We start from the raw sequence: 8,131 nt of genomic DNA, 5'->3' as shown, positions 1-8,131 counted from the left end.
GAGCCGAAGCTGAGTACCACAGGGGTCAGAGCATCGTCGAAAGATTCAATAAGACCCTGGCCGAGCGTCTCTTTGGGTACCAGTATTGGAAAGAGCTGGAAGATCCCTCCAAACGCAACAGGGAATGGACTCAGAGGCTCCCCCAGGTCGTCGCGGCTTTGAACAACGAGACGGCCAGGGCTACGGGAATAAAACCCAGAGATGCCATAAAAAAGAAACACGTGGAACACAAGTCCTACGTCAGAAGTTCAAGGGCGGTCGGACTGAAGGAAAAAAAGCTCCCCCGCAACATAGTGGTCAGATACCTCTATCAGCCGGGGGAACTCGAAGGTGGCAGTAAGAGAGCCACGGATCCTAACTGGTCTCTGGAAACGTATGAGATTTCGAAGTCCGTCACCAAGGAAGGGCAACCCGTGTTGTATTACCTAGATGGCCCAAGTCGCGGATTTGTCAAGGAAGAGCTGCTCATAGTCCCCAAAGACTCAGAGTAGTGCTGCTCCGCGCGCCCGATTGCACTCTAGGCATGTCAACCTTACGTTGCCTCTACAATGGCCGCGTTTATTATTTATGCGATCCACGGAGAACTGCTGATCGTCATTCGGGTCAAACCTCCATAGTAGAGGTATGTTACATTTGGCACAGCGTGCCCCTTTCTTATAGACGTCGTCCACGCATAGGTCGAACGTCATATTTTTTTCTTCGTCGTGCCGCTTGTAGCGAAGGAGTTTCTTAGCAATGTTTTCTTTGGCTACGTCCTCTGGCGTCTTATCGTAACGCAGCTGCGGACCCCAGGCTCTTTTCAACTGTTTGGCATACTCCACACGACTTACGGCGGTGTAGATAAGGTTGCTCCAACACAGCCGCTGGTCTATGATCCATAAGGTTTCTTTTATGGTAAGCCCTTGCGCACTATGGACTGTCATGCAATAACCCAAGCGCCAGTCTGGATGGGAGGTAATTCTTTCCACCTTTTCTATGGGCACCCAGGCTTTATCGTGCGTTACTGCGTTCTGCAGTTGGATGTCGGTACCAGGTACCCAGACGTCTCTTTTTTGCATGCGGGTGTCGTGGGGTTTGTAGCAAACAGGTACGGGATGCGTAGGGAAGCGCTCTCGGTGTATATTTAGCAAATCCTTTTGTATGCGAGACTGTGCTGCGCGTTTGCTGCTCAGCACCAGATCCTTTGGATGCCATGTGTAAAGGAAGTCCTCGTATTTCTTCGCTCGTACGCGTTTGCGCAGTGTTTTGCATTGGTCGGCGTCACTGAGGCCCCTTAATTCCGCTTTCAGGTTTCTTATTTGATCCTTGCTGCGGTAGTCGGTGTTGATTTCTTCAGAGTAGTCTACGAAATCTTTCAGCCATTCGTGGGGCATCTCTCCGGCTATTGGAGGAGGCTGGCATGGATCTCCGGCGAATATTACTTGGCACTTTCCGCGGAGGAAGTCTACGAACTCCTGCAGGATTTCCAAAGGCACGGTGCAAATCTCATCCCAAAGTATCACCGGAGGTATGTCGTGGATAGCTTCAGGTACCCACTTTTGTCCATTCCAACGGAAGAAGCTGTGGTAGGTCTGCGCGTCGCGGCCCATTTCGCAGAGTTCTCGTTCCAAACGATGCGTTGGCGTTAGCACTTTTAAGGCCGGAAAGAGTTCTAACACACGCGTCGTCTTACCGCTGCCTCCCGTACCGTAGAGGTAAGAGAAGCGTTGGTAGGAAATGGGGTCGGCAACTGAAGGTAGAGGCTCTTTGGTAGGCGTTACGGAACCCTGGGTGTGCTCGCCGTGATATTCTACGCGGCCTCTCCAAGCTTTGATCTCTTCGTCTTTGACGCGCCATTGGCCACTTTCCGCTAACTCGTCTTCTGTGTAGAATTCTTTCATCTTTTCTAAGACGTGCGGTTTCACGTACAAAGAATCCGTGGCTACACGCGGAATGTCTTCTTTGTCGAACCGCAGCAGCATCGCGAGAAGGTTAATGTGCGCGTAGGCTAACATGCTGGCACGCAGATGGTAATACTGCGGTCGATGGTCCTGGTAGTAACACAAAGCATTCCATTTGCGTTCTTTTTGCTCGGCTTCTATGAAATAGTCCCACTTCTCCACGGACACCATGGTTCCTTGGTCATGGGCACGTTTTATGAGGAAACTCAACTCACCTTCGTCTGTTATTAAGCGCCGTTGCATGTGTTTTTCTCCCTCCTTAGCGCCCTGGGTGAATTTACCTATGACCACACGCGCTGTAGGGTTATGCTCTGGTAACCATTTGGTAAAGGCGCTGTGACAAAGTATGGCTTCATGCGCTGTGTATTTTAAAAGCTTGCGCTCTTCAAAGAACTTCAATAGGGGTATGGGTATCCATTCTTTCTCTTGTAGATGCTTCCCGTACCACGCGTAAATTATGGGATGTAAGTCTTTAGCCAACTTCCAAGACGTTAATCGTACGAATCCAGTTGCTGGGGCGTCGTAGTGACCGTCTAACGAAACGCGGAAGAATTGGGAGTCTGGATGTCCGTAACGGTCGTAATATTCCTTACAATCCCCTAGACCTTTAAAACTTGCAGGGTAACAGTGTTTCATATCCAGAGACACGTACTCGTCTTCGTCGTACTCCATGTTCCAAAGACCACCGTGACCATGCTCTACACAGGCTTTGGCTATGTCTCCGAACTCTTTTGGGGTAGGTTTCCACCCATTCCTCTTCTTGGCCGCCAAGAAGTCCAAACTACGAGAGCTGAGGACCTCGTCTGAGAAGTCCTCACCAAGGGATTCACATGCACTTTGTATGCGCAGGTGTTCCATTTCCGGTCGGTATAAAGTACCATCTTGGGTCATAAACTGACTTCCCTCCGCGTCCATTAACCATATGGAATTCTCATGAACTAATTCTGTCAATGGTGACTTCTTATAGACCTTTGTCTCCTTCTTTTTAGGAAACCTTAACTCTCTCCATGCGTGTGCGTTGTGCTGATAAATGACTATAGGAGCACCTCTGCCTCCGTATTTGTGCGTTCCTGGGTAAATAAAGCCGTCGGTAATGTCTTTCACGTGTATGCGCCTTTCTAACGCAGTTTCTAACTTCTTGATGTTGTCAATAGTTGCTCCAGCCCTACGAGTAGCATCTTCCCATCTCTGGATGGCTTCTCTTCTTTTTAGGGTAAGTTTACCGCCCCGAGAGGAATCTTCGAAGAACTCTCTTACTAACTTCCCTACGCAGTTGCCGGAATGTCGCATTGGTTTAAGCTTCTTAACGTCTGGTTTCTTAATCTCGTACGCGCCGTAAATAACTACAGTAACCGGGTATGCGACCTCGTAGAACAGTATGTCTATTCCTTCAAGTGCTCCGGGCCTGGTGTCTTTATTCAGCACAAACAGGTTTTGCTTACCTGACGCCCGTATTGGATTGCGCCCCTTTTCTATCATCCACTCACCGTCTAAATACTTTATAAATGTTAACTCCAAACGGTATTCACCTTCAGGCATCAAATTGATTATCCTTTCTGCTCTTTCATATGTCATTGTCTCGTCCGTATCGCCCTCCATAAACGTTGTAAAGGCAAAGTCAGCATCCAGGCGATCCAACACCTGAGTTCTCAGTTTGCGCACAGTTTTATTTCTAATGCTCGTGATGGCGTCCATCTATATGTAAAGGATATCTTAACCTCCATTTACGGTACCCATCGTTTCGACAACTAGCAGCAGTAAGGGAATCAGCGCGCGGGTAATACCCGACTCGGACGCTGTTACGTGAGCACGGGGAATATCCGTGTAATTCCGAGGGGTGACCGCGAGTCCCCCTTACTGCTGCTCTTTGCTTTTGACACTTCTTGAGTGCTTATGGCGGAGCGGGGAGATATTATAGATATAATAAAGAAAAGTTATAGATCAATCAATCTGGAATTCTATTGATGAATCATTTAAGAAATTGTCTCTTTATCAATTTAAGAAAAAGCTGAAAATTGATTTAATTTCTAAATATTAAGATCAAGTTTTAATGCTTTTACAAATTAACTTAAATATACTGTAAAGACTGATGATGCTCTTGTGTGCTGCGTGTGTATTTGCATAGTTTTTATGTCTTTTTTGTCACTTTTTCAATCATATTGACTTTTTTGCCTATGTGTTTATACGGTGTGTTATTATGCTCATTATTATAATTGTAAATAGCAGAAATCCCGACCCTAAATGTAATGACTTTTAATTAAGAATATGTAAACCGACTTCCAAGCATTTTTAGCTTTTTAGTTATTTTTGGTAGTTGGTACCCCTCAATCTGTTCAACATAAAATAATGTATCAAATTAGAACAAAAAATGTAATAATGGGTACAAATAAAGTTCTTCTTCAATCACTTACTCAGTATGGCTTTTAATGATCATAACCTGAGTATCAGGCTCTCCCCTTGGGCCTGATAATGGTTATCTATATACAGTGAAACCCCTCTATACCGGACCCTTAGTATACCGGAATTCTCTCTAAATCGGACAAAAGTTTTGGTACGGAATTTTTCCCATATATCTTTTGTAAAATAAACCTCAGTAAACCGGAACCTCTCTATTCCGGAAACCGGACGATAATTTCGGTACCAAACGCTATTTGACAATAGAATTCAACCCCGCTAGTAAGTCCTCAAAACTATGTAATTAAGCGCAGTGCAGTGTTGGTATCCCTATGTACATTTTCCACAGGGAAACTTTGCACACAGGAAACCCAACCAGCTGATCTGAAATAGTGCAAATCTGTGGTATCATTATGATGCCTGTGAAACTTTGACCTGCGAAAAATAACAAAACTGTCTACCATTGCAATAAAAATATAAAACTTGTGTTACTTTTATCAACTTCTTGTTACCAGCGCTTTTTTTTTTCATTTGGTGGCCTGGAAATCAATAATTTCAACCAAGAGGAAAATTGACACCTCAGTTTTTCAAATTTTCTCGACTCTGATTGGCTAACATTGTCTCTCAGATCAGCTGGAAGGAAAGTACAATAAAAATTGGTAGGCCCCTTAAAAAAGGTTAAAATTTATCTGATTGGCTCCCTACTGCGAACAGGGACACACACGTGCAAAAATAGTTTAGATATAAACTAGAAAAATTATTTAATATAATCTTACGATATACAAATCCCCATACATACCTTTGTACATGTAATGAATTTAGTTAGGGACTAGTTAGGGATCAGTTGATCTTTAGTCTTTATGATTCATGATGTTGCAACAAAAGTCTTCCGAAAATTCCCCCCCCCCCCCCCTTCCCCCTCACCCTCCTCCAACCAAACCCACAAGGGTACCTGACTGGGCTTCCTGTGGTACTATCCAACATGGCGGCCAAGATAGGTTTACCAAATGGTATGGGAAGGTACGTTTGTCAGCTACAAAGAGTCACTTTAAACTACTGTAGAGCTGGTGGAAGTAGTAGAGGACTAAGGCACTTAAAACTAGCTGGAATATAACGTTAAAAAGGAGGAGTAGTATTTTCATATCAAGAACTTATTTCTCCACAGAGACTTCATCGACCAAATTTTGAACTCAAACAATACCAATGTTTTGAAATCCCACAGGCTTTAAATGGTATCTATGAATAGTTAACTTATAAAAGAGCCTAAATCTATGTAAGAGTCTATATGGTTGTCAAAAACTGCAGTATACATTGATAATATCAACTTGTCAAGTTATTTTCCACACAGGGCTCCCATATTCACGGATGTGTACCTTGATGGGCTTCCTGTGTTGTGTTGAACAAAATGGCGTCGGTAGCGATACGATATGGCCTGTTTTTTAATCGCTGCAAATGATGTGATTAAGTATCTCTTTGTTTAAATCAAAGTATAAGTATGACAGTGAAAGCTTTAATCATGCTTTAGACGATAAAAGAAGTTATGTCTGTTCAGCATACGTTTGGCAGACCGAGAATATGACTTGAGAAAAACTGACAGTTGTCATGAAGGTAAAGTTCAATAAAAACACATAACGTGTTTTTTTTACAAATTTATTCTTTATTATTATCATTTTTAGGCCTATTCAAGTAGGTGGTCCATGGACCCAGGGTCCAGGATTTGTAATCACCCAAAACTGCAGTTAGTACACTGAATATGAAAGCCGGAGGGCTAATTTATTATGGAAATGATTAAGAATAACTGAACTCCCTCTACCCCTCCCCCACCACTTTCAGCATGGCTAGCACACACTTGAAAACCCAGAGAAAACCCATTGAATCTAAAGAGAGACTAAACAAATTCTACTCCCATGTGATGATGAGTCTGGGAATTGGACCAGTACAACAGAGGTGAGAGGCATGAGTGTACTTCGTACCTCTACACCACCCTTGAATTCCTTGTTTGGTTGCTATAGTAATGCTTTTTTCAAGAGCAGTTTTCATATGACAGCCCAAAGCTCAGTGTTGTATACTAGCCTTGCTGTGACCGTGATGTTTAAAATTTTGATTGGCTGTTGTTTTTTTCCCCTCATGCAATGTGATTGGTCTGGCATATGCTGTACCATGTTATAACTGCGCTTGTGGTGTGAGTTTTTCACCATCATATGAAAACTTTTCTTTCCTGTTACTGAATGATGTATTTTACCTTACTACCCCACTCATTTTCAACCCCAGCACAGTTAATAAAGAATTAATGCATACTTTTACTTTTTGCATTTCTTAGCAATAGTAAATGGTAATAGCAAAATCATAGACATCAAGAATATGGAAATAGAAGATATCAGAAAATGGCTGGAAAGACTGCGTGGAGAATCTGGAATAAAAATAGAGAAAATCAGAAAACCCTGGCATACAGACAATCCATCTATACAAACTGTCAAAGAACACGAAGCAATTACTGAATTTTTTGATTATTTGATTTTGAAAAACGTAGAAAAACGTCCGGTATTGTTATTACCGGTCAACAACATATTGTTGCCCGTGGAGAGGCGTTGCCGGGGAAACATCGAAACTTGTTCACGTTCACGTGATACCCTCTCGCCCAATCAGAATATGAGAAAAATGGACTTTGACAGTTGGTATATAACAAACAGGGTTATCAAATATTTTCAATATGTTCTTTTCTTTTTAAAATTTTTTAGCTTAAATTTGATTACTATATTATTATTTACCACATTGAGTGCAAACAATTAATCCGTGAAACACTAATTACTATAATAGTACAAAATAGTGCTAATTAAACAATAGAAAACAATGGAATTTGCATGAAATTTGCACGGATTTACTGTGGTCACTCTATCCCCTTCCCCTACTTGAAATTAAGTAAAAGTTTTCCCTTTAATTAAAATCTTTAAAAAAATCATATTCAAACTTACCTTAAATTAAGAATATGGATGGTAGAGTGCAAACAATATAACCGTGAAACTTTAGTAATACTAAATAGCACAATTTCATGCAAATTCCATTGTTTTCTATTGTTTAATTAGCACTATTTTGTACTATTTAGTAATTAGTGTTTCACGGATTAACTGTTTGCACTCTAGTTGATCAGAGTTATTATATTATTATAGCTTTATTTGTTATATATATATTTTAATTACCTTCCTTTTTTATTGTTATTTGTAATTGACTCTGAAAAGCTCCACGGGGAAGTGATCAATAAAGAATGTATGTCTGTATATTATGTTCTGCCGCTGGAGAGTGACGGTGGCTATGGTCTTTCGCGTTTTTGGTCTGACATCTATATTCCATAATAATGTCTTGAACAGGGTCGCTAATCTTTGGATACAAGTGCATGCACTATTCAACAATTTCTTTGTTTTTGATTAGAAGTAATCTTCATTTGCCCTAAATAAAATCAGTTTTTGTTGATGGTTTAGGAAGTTTATTTGCATTCCTTGCTCGCGCGTTTTCGAATGTGTATGCGCAGGCATGTCCCTAAAGAGCTGAGCAACTTTTCAGCACTTTTTTGAGTTTTGCATTTTCAGCACCCTGGAGCGTTTTTTCATATTTTGGGTAACATTTTACCAATTTTCACATTTCAAGCAATTTTTTTAAAAACCAACTTTATTTTCCGAGAACAGTTTTCAGCAAAAACTGCGTGTAGCATGGTCTCTTTTGGTTATTCTGGTTTTCGTAAGACTCGTGTTTCAGGCCAGTCATGAACAGGAACCTTGGACAGGGTGCCATAGCCCACCCAC

The sequence above is a fragment of the Actinia tenebrosa genome, unplaced genomic scaffold (assembly GCF_029948245.1).
Source record: "Actinia tenebrosa isolate PJP-AT-01 unplaced genomic scaffold, QUT_ActTen_1.0 PGA_scaffold4__44_contigs__length_22323623, whole genome shotgun sequence".
NCBI lineage: Eukaryota > Metazoa > Cnidaria > Anthozoa > Actiniaria > Actiniidae > Actinia > Actinia tenebrosa.
Note: the sequence above shows the minus strand (reverse complement) of the source record.